The sequence below is a fragment of the Pantherophis guttatus genome, chromosome 9, assembly GCF_059756535.1.
Source record: "Pantherophis guttatus breed Tessera chromosome 9, ASM5975653v1, whole genome shotgun sequence".
Taxonomy (NCBI): domain Eukaryota; kingdom Metazoa; phylum Chordata; class Lepidosauria; order Squamata; family Colubridae; genus Pantherophis; species Pantherophis guttatus.
Genome location: NC_142071.1, coordinates 20,887,840 through 20,915,635, shown reverse-complemented (window position 1 = coordinate 20,915,635; position 27,796 = coordinate 20,887,840). Strand labels below are relative to the sequence as shown.

At 40.7% G+C, this 27,796-nt stretch overlaps 1 long non-coding RNA gene across 1 annotated transcript; it reads right to left on the bottom strand.

The window, feature by feature from the left end:
* Positions 1–21,862: 21,862 nt before the first annotated feature.
* LOC117668249 (uncharacterized) lies at positions 21,863–27,517 on the bottom strand. The gene is made up of 3 exons (XR_004592225.2): positions 27,167–27,517; positions 24,635–24,841; positions 21,863–24,196 (listed from the first exon to the last, which is right to left on the bottom strand). It is a non-coding gene; the product is annotated as an uncharacterized LOC117668249 (long non-coding RNA).
* Positions 27,518–27,796: the final 279 nt, after the last annotated feature.

Here is a 27,796-nt window from a genome sequence, read left to right as displayed (position 1 = left end):
AAGCCACATCATCTGGAAATGCCTTAAGATAGATGCACTTGATTTCTGTTGAACTCTCTGGAACTGAAGTCATGACTAACTGGTTCCACTGATCCCAAAGGGTCCTCAATTGATCTAGTTTAGTTTGGATCTACTCCATGGTTTATTATTTTTTTTCACCAGTACCTGGGCCATTTCAGGATATATATTTTTTAAAGCAGCCTCTGTCCCAGTGATGGCTAACCTTTTTGCCATCACGTGCTAAAAGCGGAAGGGAGCCTGGGGTGGGGGTGGGGTGTCACACGCAAGCGTGCCCACACCCACAATTCTATTTATTTATTTTTATTTATTTTATTAAATTTTTATGCTGCCCTTCTCCCGAAGGACTCAGGGCGATGTACAGCCAAAAATAAAACCCACAACTGTATGAAAGTTAAAAGACAATTTAAAAATATTAAATAATTTGGCCAAAAGAGCTAAAATAGAAACCACCCATTAAAATAGCATTTAGGCCAGCCATGCTCGGTGAAACAATAGCATTTTGAGGGCGCAGCGAAAGGTGCGAAGGTCGGGGATCCTACAAATCTCCGGGGGCAGCTCATTCCAGAGGGCAGGTGCCCCCACAGAGAAGGCTCTCCCCCTGGGGGTCACCAGTCGATATTGTTTGACTGATGGCACCCTGAGGAGTCCCTCTCTGTGGGAGCGTACTGGTCGATGGGAGGCTATCGGTGGCAGAAGGCAGTCTCGTAAGTACCCGGGTCCTAAGCCATGGAGTGCTTTAAAGATGGCAACCAACACCTTGAATCACACCCGGAAGACCACCGGGAGCCAATGCAGCTCTCGCAGGAGCGGTGTTACATGGGAGCGTCGAGTCGCTCTCATAATCACCCGCGCAGCTGCATTCTGAACCAGCTGGAGCCTCCGGGTGCTCTTCAAGGGGAGCCCCAATGTAGAGAGCGTTACAGTAGTCCAGACGGGAGGTGACGAGGGCATGAGTGACTGTGCGCAAGGATCCCGGTCAAGAAAGGGACGCAACTGGTAGATCAGGCGAACCTGATAAAAAGCCCCCCTGGCCACAGCCGTCAAATGGTCTTCTCTATGCCCCCACCCCGCACATGTGTGTGTGCCCCCCCTGCTTTTGGCACACAATGGCACAGTGGGCCCAATAGGCCCGTTTTTCACCCTCTCCAGGCTCCAGAGCCTTTCTAGGAGCCTGGAGATAGCGAAAAACGGGCTCCCCCCACCCACAGAGGCCCTCCAGAGGCCAGAAACAGCCTGTTTCCCAACTTCCGGTGAGCCCAGAAGGCCTGAAGATCAGCTGGCTGGCGCGCGCATGTGTGCCAGAGCTAAACTCGCTTGCCCACCGATATGGCTCCATGTGCCACTTGTGGCACATGTGCCATAGATTCACCATCACGCCTCTAGCCTGTTTATGATATAAGAGATGCAAGCAGGGGGACTTCCGGTCGGCGAGCTGCAGCGACATGGTGCTGAGCGAGTGATCTCCACTCCTCAGCATCCTTTGTCACCGCGTTTTGGGGATCCCTTCGGGGGCGCGGGACCTGGAGAGCCCCGCGGACAATAGAGAGAGCCGGGGGAGCGAGAAAGTGAAGCGCAAACACTTCTCGCATAACCGGGCAACTCTGTCAAACTGACGCGCGTGAAGTCAGCCTTTCAATGGCTGACCTGAAGCTGTGGTAGCCGACAATTAGATGGGAAGCAAGAAAGATCGGAGGCTGCAGTGTCGGGATTAAAACGTGTCCTCCCTGCATACGTGAGACCGAACATCAGGAAGGGGTCGGCGGAGTCGGGCGAGAAGGGCTCGAGTGGAAAAAGGCGGCGACGGAGTTTGGTGAACAGCCTGAAAAACTACAGAGCTCGACAAGCCGGCGCTGAGAGTAAGAAATCGAGGACGCAAAATCGCCTGCGCAAAAGGAGGATCGGTGGGCATAGGGAGCAAGGAAACCTAAAGAATCCAGAAGAACTCGTTTTTGTTTCGTTTGCTGGGGATAGCAGAGAAGATTAATCAAGTCGGAGATTGGACTTTATCCAACTGTGCCTGAGAACAGGAAGTGCAGCCATCGAAGAAGCCTGACAGAGCAAATTGAAAAGGACAGACATAGAGACAATCTAGCTTCGAGACTTACCATAGAGTTTTGACAGTGGCAAAGTAAACGCGGCAAGAAGAAAGGATTGGAGGAGACTGGTGGCTGAGCGAGGAAAAATATTACTTGTTTGGGAAAACTTTGCCTGCCCTAAATTAAAATCTGGACATTTTCTATTCCCCCCCCCTTTTTCCCCCCCTTTTTTCCCCTTTCTCTCTGAAACCTTTTTCTATAACAACTCTGATCCTTTGCTTAATAATATTTTTATCAATAAGAACTGTAAATCTTTATAGTAATTAAGTTCTGATCCTGCTTATATATAAGATACTTTTTTATAGAGTCCATTAGATTTATATTTATTTAATTAATTATTTAATCGCATATACATATATTTACTCATATATATTTGTATTGACACTATTCCTATATATTTAATTTGACATATTATTATATTAGAATTGCCATATTTATATATATTAAGTTATCTATTGGTAAATAGCTATATAGTAATTTAAAAAATAAGAATTTTAGTTATAGATTATAGACCTATTTAGGAGTCAGTGCGTTATAGTGACTTAAATTATTAAGACTTGAATTAACTATAAATTAATTAATCATTAACAAATAGAAACAAACCCCTATCAATTAATTATTTGCTATTATATCAAGTGACTACAAATTAATTATAGATCATAAATATTGATTGGAAGTGATATAGATATAGATTGATAGATTGATTTTGATTGAAAAATACATTTAAGAATACTGTCTGAAAGAGATATAGATTGATAATTCGACATTAATTGATAATTAATCTCTCTCCATACCCTGAAGAAGCATAGAAAAAAAAAAAAAAAAAGAGGTGACAACTAGTGTATGAAAATTTGGAGAAATATCGAGAAAATAATCAACGAACAAAAAATAATCCTGAAAGAAATGACGAGCATGTCATCAACAATTCTGAAAACAGGGAAAAAGACCCCTTCAAATCCCACTATATCCATGACCTCCCCGGCTACCCAAAAGCCAATGGAAGGATTACCAAAAACGGATAAGGCCATAGCAACACCAACATTATTAACAGTGCAGTCAACATTGACATTAATTCAAGAAACGATGATGGCCATGCAGGAAAAAATGTCCAGCAATCACACCGAACTGAAAACAGATATCCACCTACTGGACCAGAAGATGAATGAGATCCAAGTCTCAATTTCTAACAATGAACAAAGAATCCAGAAGGCGGAGCAAAAAATAGAACTAAATGAGAAGAAGCTGGACATGGTAGACCAGACACTGACGATGCAAAATAAGGAATTAGAAGATTCGTTAATACAATTAGAGATGGACAGGGCGTCGTTTTACCTGCGTTTTCAAAATGTGGAAGAAGATAAAGACGAGGATCTGGGAGAGAAGATGGCGGAACTAATCGCAGAAGTACTTCAACAAGATAAATGTGAGATCATCAGAGAATTGGACGACGTCTATAGAGTCCAAACAAACTACGCGAGGAGGAATAGGCTCCCCAGAGAAGTCCACATCAGGTTCGCGAGAAAGAAAGTAAAAGACAACCTATACAGTATGGCGAGAGACGGACAAATAACTTACAGAGGAAAAGAAGTGATAATATTAAAACAGATTCCAAGAAGAGTGAGGGAGGTGAGAAAGGATTACAGATTTTTGGCTGTGCAATTGAACAAAAGAAATATATTATTTAGATGGCTCTTACCGGAGGGGATGTTAATCACCTGGCAGGGGAGAAAAATAAAAATTGATAGCTTGAGCACAGCACAAGACTTCCTTGATCAGTTAAGGGGTGCAGAAGAAGAACAGAACAGTAAGGAGGAAGTAGAGGTGACAAATTTAGAAGAGGAAGGAACCGCGGAGGAGAAAAAGACCGAAGAAGAAGCCAAGGAAAAAAAAATAATAAGACCAGTAAGAGCCGTAAGACTAAATAAGAACTAAGACCGAGCAAGGAAAACAAGAATGAATGATTTGAAATTAATTTCAGTAAACGTTAATGGATTAAACGATAGTAAAAAGAGGAAATTAACACTTACAAAATTAGCAAAACAAAATATGGATATAATCTGTTTACAGGAGGTCCACATAAAAAAGGATGAGGGTAAACGTTTGGAGTTTAAGAAATATGGTAAACTATTTACCTCATTAGCTGAAAAAAGGAAGAGAGGGGTAGTAATCTATGTTAAAAAAGGAATTGAAGCAGAATTGAAATATAATGACACAAAGGGAAGAACCCTCATGGTCGAAATTACGAGAGAAAACATTAAAATATTACTTGTGGGCATTTACGCCCCAAATAAAAAACAAGGAGAATATTTCCAAAAGCTTCGCGAACAAATAGGGAAAATGGAATACAATGAACTTTGTATGATAGGAGATTTCAACGGAATCATAGACCCAGACAATGACTATAAAAGTAATAAAATGAACAAAAATAAAAGGGCGACCTTACCAAAAGCTTTTTTCGATTTGGTGGAGGAAATGAGTTTAATTGATATATGGCGAACCTTGCATCCAAGTGAAAGACAGTATACATTCTATTCTAATCCGCAAAAATCATGGTCGAGAATAGACATGGCTTGGGTCACCAGGTCGTTGGGATTAAAAATAGAGACAGCAGAAATTAGCCCAAATATTTGGGCTGACCACAACCCCCTAGAAATAAAATGGAGAATCACAAAGAGAAAGAAACAACAGAGATGGAGGCTCAACACAAATTTACTCGGCGACAAAGAGTGTGTAGAAAAATTGAAAGGAGAAATAAAGACCTTTTTTATGGAAAATGAGAATCAAGGGACACCCCGTGAAATAGTATGGGACACAATGAAGGCCTATCTAAGAGGGGTAATAATATCATACACTGCATATAAAAATAAATTAAAAAGGAAATCCCGGGAAGATCTTATTAAGCATTTAGATGAAGCAGAAAGGAAACTCCAAAAAACACCCGGAGATACTGTAGCAAAAGAAAATTGGCTGGTGTGGAGACATAAATTAAACATCCTAGAGCAAGAGGAGCTAGCCCAAAACATAAAAAGAACAAAGCAGTACTATTTTGAGAATGCCAACAAATCGGGCAGGTGGCTGGCATATAAATTAAAAAAGGAAAAGGAAAAAGCGACAATTCAGATACTAGAAGATGCTAAGGGAAACCCTCTAAATAAAGAAGAAGATAAATTGGAAAGAGCGAGAGAGTACTATGAATCCTTGTATAAAGAAGAGGAGGCCTCGGAAGAAAAAATAGACCAATACTTGGCAAACGCGGAGCTCCCAAAAATAACGGAGGAAGAGAAGGAGATGTTAAACGCGAAGATAACAATTGAAGAATTTAAAAAAGCCCTCTCCAAACTCAAAAACAACAAATCACCAGGCCCGGATGGATTCCCGGGAGAAATATACAAAAAATTGGAAGAAATTTTACAACCCAAACTAATGGAAATCTTTAATGAGGTTTTGACGGGCTCAAAAATTCCTGATTCATGGAGGGAAGCACATGTCACACTCCTGCCGAAAGAAGGTGCCGATTCCCAAAAAATCCAAAATTACAGACCGATTTCGCTCCTAAACACTGATTACAAATTATTCATGTGTATAATGGCAGAAAGAACCAAAAAAATATTAAATAATTGGATTCATAAAGACCAAAATGGATTTCTTCCGGGGCGACAAATTAGGGACAATTTGAGAATTGTATTAGATATTCTAGAATACTATGAAGAACACCCAGAAAAGCAGTTGGCCTTAGTTTTCTTGGATGCCCAAAAGGCATTCGACAATTTAAATTGGAATTTTATGACCAAACAAATTAAAATAATGGGATTCGGGCAAAACTTCGAAAAGATGATAAAGACCATTTATGACAATCAGAGGGCGAGCATCTTAGTTAATGGAGACAGGACAAGAACATTCCAAATCAGAAAGGGAGTAAGGCAGGGCTGCCCCTTGTCACCGCTGTTATTCATTTTGGCTCTAGAAGTTCTGCTACGTAAGATTAGAAATAACAAGGAAATTAAAGGCCTAAAAATTAGAAATGAGACCTATAAAACACAAGCCTTTGCGGATGACGTGGCACTAATACTAGAAGACCCATTAACATCAGGACAAAAAGTACTAGAAGAATTGAGTAAATATGGAGAGGTGGCTGGCTTTAAACTGAACAAATCTAAAACCAAAATATTAACTAAGAATATAACGGAAGCGCAGAAGAACGAGATAGAAGGAACTTTGGGCCTAAAGGTTGTCCCAAAAATAAAATATCTAGGAATTTGGCTAACCAAAAGGTGCTCATCTCTAAGAGACGATAATTATACCCCACTAATTAAAAAATTAAAACAAGATTTGGATAGATGGAAAAAGATTAAATTGTCACTTATAGGCAAAATTGCGGCAATTAAGATGAACATCCTCCCCAAGATCCTATTTTTATATCAAAATCTACCAGTGATTTTAGAGAAAAATTTTTTCCTAGAATTAAATAAGATTATTAGGGAATTCGTTTGGGAGGGAAAAAAATCGAGGATCTCACTCAAAATTCTACAGGAAAAAAGGAACGTGGGAGGATTTGGTCTCCCGAATTGGGAAATGTATTACAGAGCAGCAAAGTTGATTTGGATAAGGGAATGGATCACCTTAGAGAACAAGAGAATCCTAATGCTAGAAGGCCACGATTTACAGAGAGGGTGGCATTCATACTTATGGGACAAAGACAAGAAAAAGAAAACCTATTTCCACAGGCATAAAATTAGGGACTCCTTAATACAAATGTGGGCGGGGATCAGGCAGAGACACTATACAAAAGTTCCAAATTGGCTCTCTACGGTAGAGGCATTGATTTACCCCAACAGGTGGGGAATGGAGAAACTGTGCAGATATAAAGATATCATTGACGGAGGGGGAAACCTCAAATCAAATGATGCTCTGAAAGACCAAGGCATAACTTTAGATTGGTGGACTTACCTGCAAATAAAATCAAGATACCAGAAAGATAAAGATGAATTTGGCATAGAATTGAGATATAACGGATTGGACAAAATCTTGATGGGACCAGGGAAAAAAGCGCTGGCCAAGCTATATAATTATTTACTGGATGAAGATAGAAATGAGGATACAATTAGAAACCAATTGAGAGCATGGGAGAGAAACATTGGGCATAGTTTGAACTTTAATGAATGGGAAGAGGCGTGGAATAAAAATTATAAATTAACTAGAGCAGCCACGTATAAGGAAAATCATTATAAAATGCTCCATAGGTGGCATTTAGCCCCTGCAAGATTATCAAAGATGTTTCCCAATGTGCACCCAAATTGTTGGAAATGCGGTCATGGGCAGGGCACCTTCTTTCACATGTGGTGGACATGCCCCGAAGCAAAAAGATACTGGAGCAAAATTCGGAGATGGTTGAAAGACATACTCAAAGAAGAAATTGACTTGACTCCAGAAATATTTCTCCTGGGAATGGTAAAGAAAGGGCATGGAAAGGAAAAGGTCCACCTCCTAATACATATTACTACAGCTGCCAGACTGGCATATGCTCAATACTGGAAAAAGAAAGACCTACCACCAGATGACCTTATAATTAGCAAAATATTAGAGTGTGCAGAGACAAGTAAATTAACGCACGAAATAAGTGATGATGAAAATTCAGATTACGATACTGTGTGGGGAAGATGGTACGAATGGATAAATGATAGAATTAAGGAAGGAGTTTAAAGGTGCAGAAATTAATTAGAAATGTATAGTATAAAAGACACCAGATATTTCTTTCATGTACATATGTATAAACACTGCAAATCCGATGTCAAACAAAGTTGTTATTATATTTAATCTGTCTTAAAAAATCAATAAAGTGTAAAAAAAAAAAAAAAAAAAATAAGAGATGCAAGCAGTTGTTGACTCGACAAGAACAGCTGGAAAATCCAAGAATAAATTTGACAGGCCTGCACAAACCATGATCCATCTGGAAGTGGACAACAACAGAAGTTTGGCAAGCAGCTCAATCACCTCTGTGCATCTTGGGGCCTGGTTGCCAGATTGTGCAGGGGGAACCAGTATTTGGAGAATGAAAGAGATAGTTGGATATTGGTTTTGTTCAGTTTCCCACCGTATTATGAAACCACAATCTCACTCGTCCGTTTTATTTTACACCAGGGACTGACTGCTATGGGGTGGCTGTTGGCAAACCCTCTTCCTTTGAATTGCCAAGTCTATTATACGCATATATAGTTAAAATTCAATAAATTGCTCCCTCGTATGGATTTGTGGAGTGTGCTGTGTCTCTCCCAACTTCCTTTCCTCCCATTCTGGAGGTGGGGGTGGGGGGGAAACAGGAGCCAAAAATGTATTCCAGCTGGGTATAAAAAAACTTAGATCTAGAATTCTCCCTTATCTATTACTGGTGGAATGCATCAGCTAATGAATTTTATCCAAGCAATGCTGATAATTCCCAGGTCTTTCTGCAACCAACATGTGTGGAATACCAGCTAAGGAAACAAAACATGGCTATTTGTGTGTATTGCATAGACGTTTCATGCTGTATGATGACAGTTGTCTTTCTCAGCCACACAGCAGTGCAAGATAACCATTGTGGTTTGAAACAGTAAGAGTGGGAGAAAGGCAGAGATGAACAGGGAGCATCTGAGGCATAAGGATGCCTCAGATGCTGGGTATTTGCGGGACCGCCTTCTGCCGCCAATAGCCTCCCACTGACCAGTACGCTCCCACAGAGAGGGACTCCTCAGGGTGCCGTCAGCCAGACAATGTCGGCTGGCGACCCCCAGGGGGAGGGCCTTCTCTGTGGCAGCTCCTGCCCTCTGGAATGATTTGCCCCCGGAGATATGAAGGATATTGGCTCTCCGGGTCTTTCGCCGTGCCCTAAAAACTTTTCTTTTCCATCAAGCAGGGCTGGCGTGAAACCCCCCGCCACACACCTTTTTCTAGCTTTTTTAGTTTTTTAAATTGTCAATGAGTTTTAGTTTGAATGTTTTAAATTTTGGGGCCAAAGTCATGAAATTCTTTAAAACTTTTAAATTTTGTATTGGTATGTGTTTTAGTTTTGTCTGTGCACCGCCCTGAGTCCACTAGGAGAAGGGCGGTATACAAATTGAATAAAGTAAGTAAGTAAGTAAGTAAGTAAGTAAGTAAGTAAGTAAGTAAGTAAGTAAGCAAATAAATAAATAAATAAATAAATAAATAAATAAATAAATAAATAAATAAATAAATAAATAAGGTTGCTGCTTCGTTCTTCAAGCTTTTAAGAAGTGGTGTCTTCATTCAGTACCTAAAGGCCATAGAAAACTGTTTTGTGAGTTTGCTATATATGCCGCATGAAACTCTGCTTAGTCTGCATTTTTGACATGCTTAAAATCTGGGTTGGCTCCCCTTTAGGAACATGACTTGCACGAAAAAGGTCCATGAACTGTCGATGGCAGGGGTCTCAAACTCAATTTCATTGAGGGCTGCCTCAGGATTGTGTTTGACCTCAGGTAGCCAGGGTGGGTGTTGTTAGGATGGGCATGGCCAGCTGGACGTGACATCACAGGTGTTGGGAGCACCTGTGGTGGCCAAGTGCTAAAGCAGGACTTCCCTCAGATCCTCCCTCACTCTCATTACAATCTCCTTCCTTCCTTCCTTCCTTCCTTCCTTCCTTCCTTCCTTCCTTCCTTCCTTCCTTCCTTCCTTCCTCCCTCCCTCCCTCCCTCCCTCCCTTCCTCCTTTCCTCCCTTTTCTTCTTTTTCCTTCCCTCATCATTCTCCTTTCTTCTTCCTTCCCCTCTTTCCTTATTTTTCCTTCCTTGCTCTCTTCCCATCTTCCCTTCTTTTTGCTTTTCCTTCCCCCCCGCTTCTCCTTTCCTGTCCCTTCTTGCATGCTTATATGCAAAAGGGGAAACATTTCTCCTTTTGTTTTGTTTTTAGTTTGTTTTGCTAGCCCTCTGCCAGTGAAAAATGGAGCTCGGAGGTGGTGGGATGTTATCTGGCCCTCCCGAGCTCTGTTTTCTCTGGCAGAGGCACCACGGTCCGGTCCTTTGCTGTTTCCAGGGTGGCCCTACGGGCGAGATCTAAGCCCCCCATGGGCTGGATCTGGCCCGTGGGCCTTGAGTTTGACACCCCTGGTCTATGGCATCTCCAGGTAGGAATGTGAAGGATATGTGCAGGTGTGGGTTCTACTTACCTTTACTACCGGTTCGCAATGGTACTGTGCGTGCGCACTCGCTTCGCTTACGCGCATGTGTGCTCTTCTGCGCATGCGCAGAAGCATTTTGATGACATCGGGGTCGGTGGGCGGAGCCTCCTGCCAGTTTTACTACCGGTTCTATAGAACGGTTGCAAACCAGGGGCAACCCACCACTGGATATGTGTTAAAAAAAACGTGGAGAATCCTGAAAAATCCAACATCAACTAAAATAAGCCAGATAATAGAGGTTTTGAGTGTAGCTCCTCAAATCTCTGGTTTTTCTCCTTCAAGTTGGAACTGAGAAGAACATAGAAATAAAGAAGAGAGGCTTATGTGAGGGAACTAGATTGCCTGTGCAGTTCTACATTAAATGAAGTAGTTATATTTCGCTTATTGTACAGGATGTCAGCTTTCTATTATCCAGGACTCACCTAGAGTGATTAAATGATTGACAGTGGAACTAGGTTTTTCTCTGAAGGGTGAAGACCATCCATAATAGGAGACCATCCATATTTTTTGTTGCTTGTTGTGGCTTTGTCCATTTCAACAATGAGTACTTTTATTTTTCTCCCTCAGAAGTCTAATCTCATCTGTCAAAGGATATTGTTTAAGGTCCGACCATGTTGGAAGTCACACAGCCAGGGGTGGGCTTCAAACATTTTAGCAAGGGGTTCTCTGCCTGGTTGCTGGGTGGGCGTGGCCATGGTGGGCATGGCCTAGTCGGCCTCCTGTTCCATGGTGGTGACGGGGAGGTGTTTTTGCCCTCCCCGGGCTCCAGAGACTTTCCTCAAGCCTCCGGGAGGGTGAAAAGAGCCTCCCCAGGCTCTGGAGGCCCTCTGGAGGCCTGTTTCTGGCTTTCCTGAACTTCTGGTAGGCCCATTTTTCACCCTCCCCAAGCCTCCGTGCGTGCCCTGCACTTACCTGCATCCCAAATGGGACGTGTGGTGACTCCTGGGAGGCACAGGATGGGCGGGGCCAGCCAGGAGTGGGATTTGGGGGTTCTCCAAACTGCACAGAATCTTAGCTAGAGGTTCTCCCGAACCCCTGCGAATCCCCAGCGGCCTACCTCTGCATACAGCTATATTTGATTTTGGATTTGAGTTTTCTTTAACCACTTTCAAGATGGATACTCAAATGTCAAAGAAAGGCAGATATAATGAAACTTGATCAGGGCCCAATTAGCCCTGTGAGCTTCATCCATTGCTGCTATAAAGAAAAACATCAGAATATATTTGTCTTCTTGGGCACATACTGAATAGACCCACATAACTTCTCTCATCTCATATTTCTAAACTCTGTTGATTCTTTCTGTTCAAATGAGATGTAATATAACTAAAAGCGACACTGAAGGTTTTGATAGTACAACAAATAATAAAGCAGACTTAAAATACATAAAAATGATTGAAATAGCGTCAGAAGGCCTTTTTCAAACTGACATGCTTCAAGGTAGCAATTCTACAATTGTTTTGAAAGAGGCTGGAATCTGGCTGTACTCCCAGACTCGTAACTAACAATAACTATCACAACCACATTCTAATTTGAATTTTTTAAAAATACATTTCTTGAAATGGCAGCCACTGTGGAAATATAGCAGCACATAACAGGCTCTGGATTTGTGTATATTTAATGGCTGGAATGTTTTCTTGATTGACTTTAAAAACAATCCATAAACGAGAGAATGGTTGCCAATGAACAGAGATAACCAAGGCATGTAAACAAAGAAAACGACAAAGTCTGGCCAAAGTATTTGAGAAGGAGAATATTGATACCATTAACTATATATTTACCTGTGAGTATATCCCATTGACTTTATTAATAAACAGTCAAATATAACTGAGCAGCACAACAAAAAAAGATTGTTGTTGTTAGTTGTGAAATTGTGTCTGACCCATCGTGACCCCCTGGACAACATTCCTCCAGACCTTCTTGTCCTCTGCCATCCCCCAGAGACCATTTAAGCTCACGCCGACTGCTTCAGTGACTCCATCCAGCCATCTCATTCTCTGCCATCCCCTTCTTCTTTTGAGCCTCTATCGTTCCCAGCATTAGGCTCTTCTGCAGTGAGTCCTTCCTTCTCATTAGGTGGCCAAAGTATTTCAGTTTCATCTTGAGGATCTGGCCTTCTAAAGAGCAGTCAGGGTTGATCTCCTCTAGGACTGACCGGTTTGATCGCCTTGCAGTCCAAGGGCCTCGCAGGAGTCTTCTCCAGCACCAGAGTTCAAAGACCTCAATTCTGTGGCGCTCAGCCTTCCTCATGGTCCAACTTTCACAGCCATCCATTGCAACTGGGAAAACCATAGCCTTGACTATATGCATTTTTATTTGGCAGGGTGATGTCTCTGCTTTTTAGTATGCTGTCTAGATTTGCCATAGCTTTCCTCCCCAGGAGCAAGCATCTTTTAATTTCTTGGCTGCAGTCCCCATCTGCAGTGATCCTGGAGTCCAGGAAAATAAAATCTGTCACTACCTTCATTTCTTCCCCATCTATTTGCCAGGGGGAAAAAAAGATGGAAGAAATTATGTATTGTATGGTAGAATCATAGCAATAGCACTTAGACTGATATATCACTTCACAGTGCTTTACAGTCCACTCTAAGCAGTTTACAGAGTCAGCATATTGCCCCCAACGATCTGGGCCCTCATTTTACTGACCTTGGAAGGATGGAAGGCTGAGTCAAATTTGAGCAAGTCAGGATCGAACTCTCCTATTGCAGAGTTAGCCTGCAATACAGTATTCTAACCACTGCATCACCAGGGCTCTTGGTTGCTTTTAAGATTTACTTCTCTGTCATTGTGAAGGTCCCAACATAATAGGTAGGACCAGAGAGGCATAACCTAATCCAGGGGGTGGATAATTTGTGGTGCCAGAGAAAAAATAATGCCTTCCAACCCCTTCTTCATATCCTTTATATATAGTTTTATCTGACCGTTCTTAGTGAAAATTGATGGAACTATTTCTCAGCATTTGGAGGTGGAGACCATATGAAATGCAGTTAAGTTAAACTAGATAAACTAGAATGACCACAGGTGGGCTAAAAGCAAGGAGGATGGGAGTGACTTTTGACTTCCTGATGGTTTCCCCGCTGACTTTCCTTGCAGAAAGCTGGAACATTGGAAATGATGATCATGTGTGACTGTGGCTGACTCCAGTGATACTGAAATGTTCAGAACTTTGCCAAATTTTAATCCTATGAGAGTCTTGGGTCCAGGATTTTGGACAAATTCTTTAATTTAGCCCATTGGAGATACACTGATTCAACAATTCTTGCCCTATGATGCATCATTTTACCCAAATAAAGGTTGCAAACAACCAAACAAGTACAAGTGTTTTAATAGTGCATAGATACAAATTCCCCTTTTTTTAAACAAAGCACACAGTTCACAGTCCAATTGAACAGGGAAGTCTATGAAAGTACACTAGTGGCTAAAATTGTGGAAACCTTTTGGGAAAAGTGTATTTTCTAAAACTAGCTAATAACAGCACTTTTTTGGGGGGGGGAGTAGTACCATAAAATTATATATCAATGGAAAGATAATTTAATCAAGAATGTAATGCAGTAACTTTTATGAAGGATTTGCTATTAGAATAGCAGTTACAGTATAAGGAAGAAAAGTGAAACATGTAGAAAAAAGGAAATATACAAAAATGATCACCATAGATAAAAACGAGATATACAAAATTTATCACCATGTCAGTTAATACTTAGTTGGGTAACCTTTAGCATGAATTACGGCCTTAACAACGTCTTCCCATGGAGTGAACCAAGTCTTCTAGTTCTGCAGCTATTATAATGTGAAACCAAGATTGAATGTTTGCTTCTATTGGGTTTTATTGCTGGGTTGCTTCTGACTAACAAGTTTCTTTAGTCGGCTCCATAGATTTTCAATTGGGTGAAGGTCTGGGCTATTCCCAGGCCATTCCAGCAGTGGAATATGATTATCATAAAACTCAAAAAAATAAAAAATAAATAAATGGTGTTATTAGTCATCAAACCTCAAAAATACACTTTTCCCAAAAGGTTTCCACAATTTTGTCCACTACTGTATATGCTACAATATTCTAGTTTAGGAGAACATGAATGCTACGGAAAATTTTTTCTAGTTGAGACATAAAACACTTAAGAATATAAAGTCATACAAATCCTTTCATAGTCCATGTCTACTAATTTCTTGTGTACATTTGTAAAGAATTCTTGTTGATTTTTATTTGGTGCATAAATTACTGTAAGTAGCATTTGTTTCTGTTCTATCTCCAATTCCACCATCAAAATTCTACCTTCTGTATGTCTTAGATTTTATTTTTTCCTTTACATATATGGCAATACCTCCTTTCTTTTTATCTGCTAAAGTTGTTATAATAATGTTCCTAATTTTCTATTTTCTAATAATTTTCTATATTCTTTTTGTATATGAACCTCTTGGAAGCATATCACTAGTTTAGTTCAGTTTAGTTTAGTTTATTATATTTATATACTGCCCTTCTCCTGAAGGACTCAGGGCAGTGAACAACCATGGTAAAAACAATATACAACAAAAATTTTAAAACTTAATTAAAATAATTCAATCATTGGCCGAATTTAAAACACCCAACTAAAATCATTTTAAAACCCCTATCAAAACCCAATTTAAAAACCTTTATCCCGTCAGACCAGCTTGCTGGAATAATAGGGTCTTCAAAGCACGACGGAAAGTGCGGAGGTCAGGGATCCTTCGTATGTCCGGGGGCAGTTCGTTCCATAGGGCCGGGGCCCCCACAGAGAAGGCTCTCCCCCTGGGGGTCGCCAGCCTACATTGTTTGGCCGACGGCACCCTGAGGAGGCCCTCTCTGTGGGAGCGTATTGGTCGGTGGGAGGCAATCGGTGGCAGAATGCGGTCCTGTAGATAACCAGGTCCTAAGCCATGGAGCGCTTAGGACCTGGTTATCATAAATGGTATGATTGGCTCGAGATTAGGGAAAGTAAATGTGAGTAAACAGTGGAGAGAAGAAGGTGACAAATGTGCAAAATATTGTATCTGAAGAAAATTAAAAATAAAGGGACGATAAAGATAATGATAATAAAGGATGGGGAAAATGGGGAATGTATATAGTAGAAAATAAGAGGAACAAAACTGATATGTAAGAAGAAACACATATCATGTGTTTATGTTTTGTATGCTGTGCTGTGTTGTTGTGGTAAAAACAATAAAAGTAAAATAAAATAATAAAAAATGAATATTTAAAGTCATGGTGGTAACAGCTGATTAACCGGGAAAACAAATATAAGTAAGTCTTTCCATTTGATCAGCTCAGTGTAAGAAAATTAAAACTCGTATGCCAGGCAGAATCAACTGTTAGGAGAACAGGGCTGATTACTTATCTCTTTAGGAAACGGGTTGTCTATGCTGGGAAAAAACAAAAGTGAGAGATTTATCCTGTATGAGAATTCTCAGCCCATTTGGAGTGCCCAGAGATAAAAGCTACAGATATCTCGAAGTGTGTTGCTAATTTTCTTTTCCACAGATACGGAGAGCATATAACCATCCCTCCCCGAAGGCCAGAAAAGCAGGCGAGGGAAAATCACCAACATACAGTCTCAGTACGCCATCTCTTGGCCTTGTTTTCACCTGCATCTCGCATCCTGAACTTCTCTGACTCGTCAAGATACTCTGTTTTACATTTTATGAGCAAACGTCCTTGGTTTTCCTTGACATGTGTTCCCTTCAGAGTTCATGCATGGGCTATGATAATATACCTCTAGTCTGCAAAGCATTAAAGGGAGGATATTGTCAGATATATGATCTAACCAGGAATATAAGCCAGATGTACTCGTTACCGGAAGAAGAACTTCTTTTTGCCATAACGCACTTTTAACTTACTTGGGTTTTTATTGGTATCTATCAGCACCTTCGTTCCCTAGTCAGAAGAGTTCGGTTAATTTTGCTCCTTTTGACCTGGAGTTCTGTAGGGGGCTATCTCTTCCAAATTGAGGCAGAGGCCTCTGAGATTTTAGAACTCTTTTTCGAATTGGTTAAAAAAAGAAATAAACTAACTGATAATCTCATCTCTTCTGTTGATAAGAAGAATCAGTTATAGTTATAGATGTATAATATACATCTAATATATCCTGGTTCAGACCGGATTGCCCAATCCGGTAGCGATGGTGGCTGGTGGTTCAGAGAACCAGTAGCAAAAATCCCTGCCCCTCCCATGCCCAGCTGAGTCGCGCAATCATCAGAGGCTTTTTAAAATTATTTTTAAAAGCATTTTTTCTACAACCTCTTCGGGTGAAAAAATGCTTTTAAAAGTAAAAAAAAAGTCTCTGATGATCGTGCAGCTCAGCTGGGATCGTCAGATGCTTTTAAAAGCATTTTTTCTACAACTTCTTTGGCGAAGAGGTTGTAGAAAAAATGATTTTAAAAGTTAAAAAAAAAATAGGCTATGCCCACTCAGTCACATTACCCCCCCAAGCCACGCCCACAGAACCAGTAGTAACAAATTTTACATTTCACCACTGATATATACATCTAGTTATAGGTGTATACATCCTAAAAAAAAGAACTGAACTACTACTGGATATTAAGTTTATGGGTTCTATAATCTCTCAGGACTTGAAATGGACACCTAACATCAAAAACGTCATCAAAAAAAGCACAACAAGGAATGCTCTTCCTTTGCCAACTCAGAAAGCTCAGACTGCCCAAGGAGCTGCTGATACAGTTTTACACGGGAACTATTGAGGCTGTCATTTGTACTTCTGTGACTTTCTGGTTTGGCACAGCAACCAACTAGGACAGATAGAGACTTCAAGGGATAGTTAGGACCGCAGAAAAAACAATTGCAACCATTGAGGACCTGTATACTGCATGGGTCAGAAAGACAGCTGAGAAAATATCTATAGATCCCTCACATTCTGGACACAAACTGTTTAAACGTCTTCCCTTAAGGCGACACTATAAGGCAGGGATGTCAAACTCAAGGCACGCGGGCCGCATCTAGCCCTGGAAACAGTGAAGGACCGGCCCGCAGTACCTCTGCTATTGAAAACAGAGCTCGGGAGGGCTGCATGTGGCCCTCCTGAGCTCTGTTTTCGGCTGCGACAGCCTCCTGCAGCTCTCTGTCAGCGAAAACAGAGCTCAGGAGGGCCGTGTGCGGGCTGCAGGACATCGAGGTGGCCACACCCACTTGGCTCCCTGAGGTCAAACATAACCCTGATGTGGTCCTCAATGAAATCGAGTTTGGCACCCCTGCTATAAAGCATTATTATTTTACTATTTTATTATTTTACTATTTTATTATTTTTATTTCTTTTATATTGTGCTTTTATGTCCTTGAGTCACCATATGTGATTGGTGGCAATATAAATTTTCTAAATAAATAAATAAATTGCACGCCAAAGCAACTAGACACAAGGACAATTTTTTTCCCCCATGCCATCGTTCTGCTAAACAATTAATTCCCACACCACTATCTTATGTCCTGGGATCTCAAACCATGTAGTAGGGCTGTATTACTATTATCCTTCTCATCTTTCCTATTATCTATTCCTTTAGCATCCTATGACTATAACTTTGTTGTTTGTACCTTATGATTTATGTTGATCATTTTTATTTAGTATCCTGCGACTAGGATACTAAATACATGTGTTTGTATCTTAGGAATTCTGTTGTTGTATTTTAGGATTTATGATGATTGTATTTTATGACTATAATCATGATTTATCACTTGTTGTATCTTAGGATTTATGATGATTGTATTTTATGACTATAATCATGATTTATCACTTGTTGCTTGTATGTACACTGAGAGTTTATACGCCGGAGACAAATTCCTTGTGCGTCCAATCACACTTGGCCAATAAAGAATTCTATTCTAATCATAACAAGACCTCTGTGAACAGATATAAATAAAAACAATACATTTCAGTATTATTCAATATTGTAAGGCTTATGATTGTAAGTGGCCCAGAGTTATCTTGAGGTCAGATGGGTTCAAGAAAAGCCCAATTTTGCTATGTGTTTCAGTCTGATCCTTGAAGTGGCTTCTATGTAGAACTCTTAGGCCTCTATGACTCATGAAGCTGGAGATACCTCTAGGCTATATTGAGGGAAAGGGAGGAGAAGAAACCCAAGGCAACAAATCATTTCTTTTGATATATTTTTTCACGTCTTTAGGAATACAAAAGCAGAGAGGTAGGGAAGCCCTGAGCAGGCCAAGTTCCTACAGATGGTAGTTTTCTACATAACCCATTGAAAACAAATGCTGTCTGATCAGGAGAAAATGAGGAACAAAGTTTGATAGTTTAAGATGGAAAAGGGGAGCCCCACAATTTCTCCCACTCCTGTATTTCTCCCCTCCCCTACCGTTTCAGCTGAGAACAGGATTTTTTTGGCACTTGGAATCAATTAGAGCTGAGGAAACCTTGCCAAATTTCATGCAGTTTGTGGTGGGAAAGCATGTGTGTGCATGTTAATATGCTCACTTCCTTCCACTTTCTATTTCGGACTGTTATATGCCTGTCTGAAGGCTTTGGGATTTGCCCATAGGGAAGGCCCACAAGTGTGTAGGTCATGGCAAGGCATCTTGGGTAAGGCAGCCAGAGGAAAATTAGGTTTACATGGTGCGTACAAGTGCTTAACGTATGCATGATTCATACAGTTTCTCTTGGAAGCATCAAAGTACTTATTACTTGTGCAATAGTACTTTCTTCTCACTCTTTTTCTTTATCTCTCTGGAACCAAATGGGTGTCTTTTTTTCCTCTGTCTTTTTTTAAAATTATTATTATTTTATATATTTATTATACATTTATTTGTTGCATCCATCTTGTATCCAAACCACTCTGGGCAGCTTACAACTCTTGTCTTTGGTTCTCCTGCTTGCGAAAACCAGCCAGTCTGAAGAGCTTTTCCACTTTTGAGATTTTGTTTCTCGTTGTCATAATTAGAAGAAAAAACAAATCAGGCTGGGAAGGGCCAGAGGTCCTCCTGCATTGACTCTGGGCCATGAAATCAACCATCTTTTTTTTTTCTTCAGGTGAAACTAATCATCAGAATTATTGGGTCTGGCTATTAGGGCACACCTGCAGATGGGGAAAAAGTTTTTTTTTTTTTTTTTTTACAAAAATGAAATGAATCTCTTGTATTTGGTCCAGAGGGAAGCCAAGCAATTTAGCAGCAGGCAAATTTATTGATGAGAAGAAAACCTAAGGAAAGAGGTCCCAAAGGTGCTTTTTCAGGAGGCAACTGGACTTCCTTGTTTTTCTTTGAAGATGTTTCGCTTCTCATCCAAGAAGCTTATTCAAGTCTGACAGGATAGTGGGGAATGGAAGGATTTGTGCTCTTTGCAGAGAGCCGGTCCTTTGCATCCTTTTAGAGGGTCCTTGAAGCACTTGGAGGTTTATCTGTGTCCTCAGGGTCACCTGAGTGGTGCTCCTGGTTCCTGTAGTCTGCAATTTTTTTCCTCTGGAAATCCATTCCTACTCCCACACCATTCAATGGGTGCTCATCCCAAATTGTATAGCTAAAAGCCTGTAGAGATTCTCAGTCTTCCAGGTCACGATTGTCCCAAAGGTGTTTTTTCAGGAGGCAACTGGACTTTCTTGTTTTTTCTTTGAAGACGTTTCGCTTCTCATCCAAGAAGCTTCTTCAGCTCTGACTGGATGGTGAGGAATAGAAAGAAAAAAAATGAGAAAGTCCAGTTGCCTCCTGAAAAAGCACCTTTGGGACAACCATGACCTGGATGACTGAGAATCTCTAGAGACTTCTAAGGAAAGAGGTACAAAATGTGTCATGCTAATTTTTTTTAATTCTAGCTGTCTGAATCTTAGTAACTAGAACTTGTGGGGGGAAATGGTTTCAATGGAAGATAATGTGACATCTGCTATTTTCTGATAGACCTAAACATTATTTTAAAGAGACAATAAAACCTGTAATGATGGTGTACCCACATCTATGAGATCTGGGTACAGATCAAATGAGTTGCGGTGGCGCAGTAGTTAGATTGCAGTACTGCAGGCTACTTCTGCTGACTGCCGGCTGTCAGCAGTTTGGCAGATCGAATCTCACCAGGCTCAAGGTTGACACAGCCTTCCGTCCTTCCGAGGCAGGTAAAATGAGGACCCAGATTGTTGGGGGCAAGAGGCTGACTCCGTAAACTGCTTAGAGAGGGCTGTAAAGCACTATGAAGTGGTATATAAGTCTAAGTGCTATTGCTATTGCTTGCTAAGGGATCCTCTACAATATTGTAGGTCCATCACTTTCCCAAGTCTTCATTTCTTTCCTTCTGATTGTATGGTCAATGATGCAGAACAGGAGAAGAAAAAGGGAAAGAGATGGGGACACTAGTCATGAGAATGGAAGTTTTTTTTGGACTGCGGTCCAACCTACAAAATCCTGCAATTTGGGGGGAGTTAGCAAGAACACTCAGAATATTTGAGCTCGTTGGAGGATTATAAATAGGGAGTTGTCCATTCCTATTAAAATTTAGATAACATTCTAACTACTACTACCATGGCAGCACAGTGGTTAGAGTGCAGTGCTGCAGGCTACTTCTGCTGACAGCCGGCTGCCTACAATTTGGAAGTTTGAATCTCACCAGGCTAAAGTTGACTCTGCCTTCCATCCTTCCAAGGCCGGTAAAATGAGGACCCAGATTGTTGGGGGCAAGAGGCTGACTCCGTAAACCGCTTAGAGAGGGTGTAAAGCACTGTAAAATGAGGACCCAGATTGTTGCAAGAAATATGCTGACTCTGTAAACTGCTTAGAGACGGCTGTAAAGCACTGTGAAGTGGTATATAAGTCTAAGTGCTATTGCTATCTTCCTTCCTTCCTTCCTTCCTTCCTTCCTTCCTTCCTTCCTTCCTTCCTTCCTTCCTCCCTTCCCTTCCCTTCCCTTCCCTTCCCTTCCCTTCCGTCCTTCCCAGTGGTTAGAATACAGTATTGCAGGCTAACTCTGCCCACTGTCAGCAGTTCAATCCTAACTGAGTGGCTCAAGGTTGACTCAGCCTTCCATCCTTCCGAGGTCGGTAAAATGAGGACCCAGATTGTTGCAAGAAATATGCTGACTCTGTAAACTGCTTAGAGACGGCTGTAAAGCACTGTGAAGTGGTATATAAGTCTAAGTGCTATTGCTCTCTTCCTTCCTTCCTTCCTTCCTTCCTTCCTTCCTTCCTTCCTTCCTTCCTCCCTTCCTCCCTTCCTCCCTTCCCTTCCCTTCCCTTCCCTTCCCTTCCATCCTTCCCAGTGGTTAGAATACAGTATTGCAGGCTAACTCTGCCCACCCTCAGCAGTTCAATCCTAACTGAGTGGCTCAAGGTTGACTCAGCCTTCCATCCTTCCGAGGTCGATAAAATGAGGACCCAGATTGTTGGGGGCAAAGATGCTGTCACTGTAAAACCGCTTAGAGAGGGCTGTAAAGCACTGTGAAGCGGTATATAAGTCTCAGTGCTGTTGCTATTCAAATATTTCTTTGGTAAAGTTATTGGAGGTTTCTTAATGAGAGAAAAGGGTTTCAAATATAATTTGTTGCAAGTACCTCCTATTTATTTCTTTTGGTGCTTCAGTCTGTTGCATCATGATTCTTGGAACTAAGACATTCTTGGACAAAGGATTTGGTTGCCTGAATTTATATGGAAAAGTTGATCCAAAAAAGAAATAAAAGGAATTGTTGAAATCTTTCATAGAAATGTGTGCTAAAATGAATTTTCAAGCAGCAAGCATGCAACAATGTTTAACATTTTATCACAATAGTTAGTTAACATGCAGTGCTATACTTTGATGCTATCCAATATTATGTCTGATAAATGAAAGATTATAATAATAGGTTATATCCAATGATGTCCAATAAAATAGTTTAAATTATAAGTATTTCATAAGAGAGGAAATACAAAAGAAAAGCTGCCCAAAGAAAATAGATTTTGTAATAAAATTTTGCATTTGGAATGTACATTTTATCATTCAAAAGTCCTCATTCTAAACTGGATTAATAAATTGTCAAATATTTTCAAATGGACAACTGAATATTGATTATTGTTACTGAAGGAGGTTTTCAGGATGTAATAATAAACCATTTTGACATAGAGTTGCATGCATATATGTATGTATGTGTGTAAATAGATTTTATGGTTCCACTACAAAAACAAGCGCCTAACTCCACATTTATTTAAAACCATATGTTTCCACTGAAACGTGTTAAATGTCGTCTCCCTTCTTAAAAATTGAGACTTTAAAACTTGAAGTTGCAGCTGTGTTTACAGCCGAGATAGTTAATACTTCTACATAATGAAAGCTTCCTGCGTTTAAAGTTTTCAGACAAAATCAAGAGAAAAATGATTTTGCCTAGTGGCCTACATACGTATGTGTAAAATAATTCTGTAAAATATGAAAAGGTCAGCTCTCCAATCTCCCAGGGGAATGTCGTTGTGAATGAATTCTGTTCTAAAAGCAGCGCTCCTGAAGAATTTAAAATAATCTCAACATTCTGTTCAGAAAACTCAGATGACCCAACGGGCAAAGTGACTATTAATAATCTGCTGGATGATAAACAATGTTCCAGAGAACTGGATAGAAAACTAAGACAATTTTCCCTCAGGAAGTCATGGCGACGTGGTGACAGCAATGCTTAAAGAAAGAAGGTTTAGACGCAAACACAAAAGTGTCTGTGGACAAAAGTATGAAAGCATTTCTCCAAAGCATCCTTTTTTCCTGCAAACAAAAGGAACCCAAAACTTTAGATTGTAATTTGAGAGGATTGCTATATTTTCAAGGCTGGTTCTGATATCTTGGATAAGAAATCAGTGCGAGTCCATTTGGAATATTGGCTAAGGAGCCAGCCTAGAAACGAGGAGCCTATGAATTCTAGTCCAAACTTTGGGCACAAAACCAACTGGGTGAGGTTGGGCCAGTTGCTCTCTCTCAGCAGGGGTGGCCTTCAAAAATTTTAGTAAGGGGTTCTCTGCCCAGTTGCTGGGTGGGCGTGGCCATGGTGGGCTGGCCTAGTCGGCCTCCTGCGCCCCCCTCCTGTGTGTGTGGGGGTGTTTTTGCCCTCCCTGGGCTCCGGAGGCTTTCCTCGAGCCTCCAGGAAGGTGAAAACGTCCTCCCCAGGCTCCAGAGGCCCTCTGGAGGCTGGAAACGGCCCCGTTTCTGGCCTTCCCAAACTTCTGGTAGGCCCGTTTTTCACCTTCCCTGAGCCTCTGTGTGTGCCCTGCACTTATCTGCACCCAAAATGGGCCTCATGGGGACTCCTGGGAGGGGAGGGGAGAGGAGGGCAAGGCCAGCCAGGAGTGGGATTTGGGGGTTCTCCAAACTGCACAGAATCTTAGCTAGAGGTTCTCCCAAACACCTGCGAACCCCCAGCAGCCCACCCCCTGTCTCTCAGCCACAGGAAGATAATAGCAAACCCCTTTAGAAGAACCATACGAAAAAACTGCAGGACCTGTCCAAGTAGATTGGCAGGAGAAGAGGAGGAGGAGGAGAACTAACTGAAGGTGCAGTTAAATGGTCAAATAGCTATTGAGTAACTGCCAGGCTCTATCAACTCCAGTGAAAAACATCTGCTGACAGATAATGAGGAACTCCTCAGCTTGAGACCTTGGGGTTAGAGTAGATAATACATGAGTGAAGGACCTGCGAGGCCTCTCCTGTCTGTGCTTCTATTTAGATTTTGTTTATTTGATTACATGGTATCCCCTGCCTCATTCCCTTCCTCCAAATAGCACTCAAGAGAGTTAAGCTAAGGAAAACAAAAAGATACTGCAAATCAAACAAAAGCAAGATGGGTTTAGCAAACAGGGTTACATAGATTTTCTCAAGAGGTGGACAAAAGCCTGAAGTTGGATTTTCTCATTTATTAACATTACAGAGCATCACGGTGGCAGAGAAAGGCATTTATGAGTCTCCTCTGTGGTCCTTTATCCTTCTTGGAAGCTGAATGGGAGATCTTTACCTAAAAGAAAAGCAAATACTGTATATCCAACAATGAATTAGGGGACTGGAAAGTAAAACATACAAAGAACAATTACAGGAACTGGCATGGCTAGTCTAGTGAAGAGAAGGACCAGAGGAGACATGATATCAGGGTTCCAATATTTGAGGGGCTGCTACAGAGAGGAAGGGGTCAAGCTATTTTCAAAGGCACCTAAAGGCCAGACAAGGATGGAAACTGATCAAGGATAGATTCAACCTAGAAAGAAGGAGAAATTTTCTGAGTGACAAAAATCAACCAATGGAACAGAAGTTGCCTTCAGATGCTGTGGGAGCTTCATCACTGGAGGCTTTCAAGAAGAGATTGGACTGCCATTTGTCAGAAATGGTGTAGGGTCTCCTGTTTGGGCGGGGGTTGGATAACAATGATATTCATGTTATCGGAGCTAATGATACTCACCAATTCGATTGACAAACTGTCGTCAAGTCAGCATTGATTCTCACCAACTACATAAAATGACATTTTGCAAGATGATCTGTCCTTAAGCTGGACCTTCAGGTGTTCCACTGGGGCATCCATTGCTGTTGTAATCAAGTCTATCCATTTTGTGCTTGTCATCCTTCTCTTTCCTTTCACCTTTCTCAGACATATGGACTTCTCAAGTAGCTTTAAAAGAGGATTAGGCAAAGTAAGGAAGGCAAGGACTATTTTGGATAATTGGTTTTGTTTGTTGCCATTTTCAAATAAAAAAGCATGTGTTAAATACCAGCTGCCGGGGAGAAATATTGATAGAAGTCTATCACTTTCATTTGTGAACTCTCAGATATATCTGTTAAATACTAGATGCCCCAAAAGATCCAGTCTAGGCTGTGGGATTTTGAGTTGATCCAACATTAATTTTTTTTCCTTTTAATGATCCTGTAATCCATTGCATTGGGGTAGAGTTGGGACAATTGAATGGAGTTGAGCATTTACTGGCAGATGCCCTTCCTAATGCCTATGCAGAGCTCACAGCAGATAGTTTCTCTTTCCGCCCAGAGAGAGAAATATCTGCTGCTACCTAATTGCAAGGCAAGAGCTCCACCTCCATGCCACCATACCACTCTATGCATCATCTTGCATTAGTAAACAGGAATTAAATTGCCTGGATTTTTAGGACACAGTCCTAAGGACTGTAAAAATTCAGCCAAAACCACTTAAGAATTTAACATTGCTCTCAACATTGGGATGTTTAAAGTTCCATTTAAACAACACCCAGGAGAAGCAAAGTCCATTAAACACTGATCATAGTAAGGCTTTCATCTGAATAAATATGCTTATTGCTGCCTACAGACTTCTTCTCCTTTACAAATTTGTCTGGCAGCTTGTTCTTAACTCTGAAGTTAGAGATTCATGTCATCCAAGCAGCTCTGGCAATGTTTTTTGTAATCCCATGCATATATTTATTTGCCCATAAGCCTATTTTATCTCAGTTTTGCTTCACTCTACTACCATGTGATGTTCCGTTCACATTTTCTCTCATAAGTCCATGTCCATAGGGTGTGATAAAAAATAAAATCCAGATGATAATAACGATGAGGCAATCAAAGCTCTATCTGATTTTGATCCTACCAGCCATCATAGTTTACCATATTTTGGATACAGCCTTCCTCTAGCAGCCCTTTGGCTGTCCATGTTTCCACTGAATGTCAAGGGGAGAATGTCTGGGGGATTCCTTTCTCGAATTTCAAAATGTGGGCAGCAAGAGTGCTTCAAAGTGATGAATATATACACAACAAAAGATATATGCAGTAATGGTTGAATAAAGCAGGTGGAAACTAGAAGATAAATATTAATAATATATATATATAAGAAAAGAATGCAAGAAATTGTATTATACATAAGCGAACATTAGTATTAATATTACAGTAGTAGTAGTAGTAGTAGTAGTAGTAGTACTTCTTCTTGTTGTTGTTGTTGTTGTTGTTGTTGTTGTTATTATTATTATTATTATTATTATTATTATTATTATTATTACCATGTTTTCCCCAAAATAAGATCTGGTTTATATTAATTTTTGCTCCAAAAGATGCATTAGGGCTTATTTTCCAGTTAGGTCTTATTTTGGGGAAAATACAGTACTAAACGCCTCCGTCTGCTGATAATCTTAACTTTTTGGGGTAGGGCTTATATTAAGAGCATCCTGGAAAATGATAGCTAGGCCTTATTTTCCCATTGGGTCTTATTTCCAGGGAAACAGGGTATTATTAAAGGGATGCGGTGGCTCAGTGGCTAAGAGGCTGAGCTTGTCGATCGAAAGGTCTGGCAGTTCAGTGGTTCGAATCCCTAGTGACGCGTAATGGGGTGAGCTCCCGTTACTTGTCCCAGATTCTGCCAACCTAGCAGTTCAAAAGCATGTAAAAAATGCAAGTAGAAAAAATAGGGACCACCTTTGGTGGGAAGGGAACAGCGTCCTGTGCGCCTTTGGCATTTAGTCATGACAGCCACATGACCATGGAGACATCTTCAGACAGCGCTGGCTCTTCAGCTTAGAAACGGAGATGAGCACCACCCCCTAGAGCCAAAAACAACTAGCACGCATGTGAGGGGGAACCTTTACCTTTACTATTGCACATTGTAAGTATGTGATGTAAGAATTTCATTGTAAATAAGCAATTACTAGTATTTTAATTATGGTTGTTAGTATTAATATTATTCTCATTATCATCTTATTAATACTTTGTATGAACAAATGGATCCAGACAATACACTGTTCATTAAGCATTTATGTATTTTAAAGAAGAAAAAAAAGTATAAATAAACAATTATTAAAAAAACGATATATGCAGTAACTCCTCCACCTCTTCTAATAAAACCAACTTTGAAATACCTCCATGTTAAATCAAAACAAAGCAAGAAATAAAATCAAGCACTGGCATGGAGGGGCTTCATTACGGGGAAAATGCTTTACAGAAACTACAAGGCAGATTTCATCATAGTATTAACACCGACCTGTTATACATAAAATGTATTTTCCGTTTCCTGCTTGACTTCCCATCCTCCAGGCCAAAGGATGACATCCAAGCTCTGGGGTTGCACAGATAACCTTTACTTTTAATATCCGTATTATATCATCTTTGCTCAAGAATCACATCCTGATGTTTTTAAAACAAGATGCTTGAATTCCCCCCTTCTCCATCTCTCCCCGCCTCTTTGCTTTACTCTGGTTACCTATAAAAGTATGCCAGGCTATAATCCACAGCAGCAGGCAAAGAAAGCCAAACATATTGGCTTAGTTAGGAAGTTTCCAGATGAGCTGAAATCATATTTTAGATGTACTCTGTAAGCTGGAAGGTTTGAATTGCATCACATTTCTCACAGCTGGGAGGAGAAACCCTGTTTTTTTTTTATTTGTTATTTGTCTGTCTTCATCTGTGCAAACAAACACCTGTAGAACATTACAGATCCAGCTTGGATTAACAGACTTTCTCACTTGGATCAGAGCACAAACAGAGAGGGCTGCTCTAAATGGTTGTGGGATCATCACCTTGTAGGAACATAGTCTCCAAAACCAGACTAATACTAGCTGGGAAGGTTTCCTTCTCTTCTCCACAGCTAAATTACAGAGAAGGCTTAGAAAAT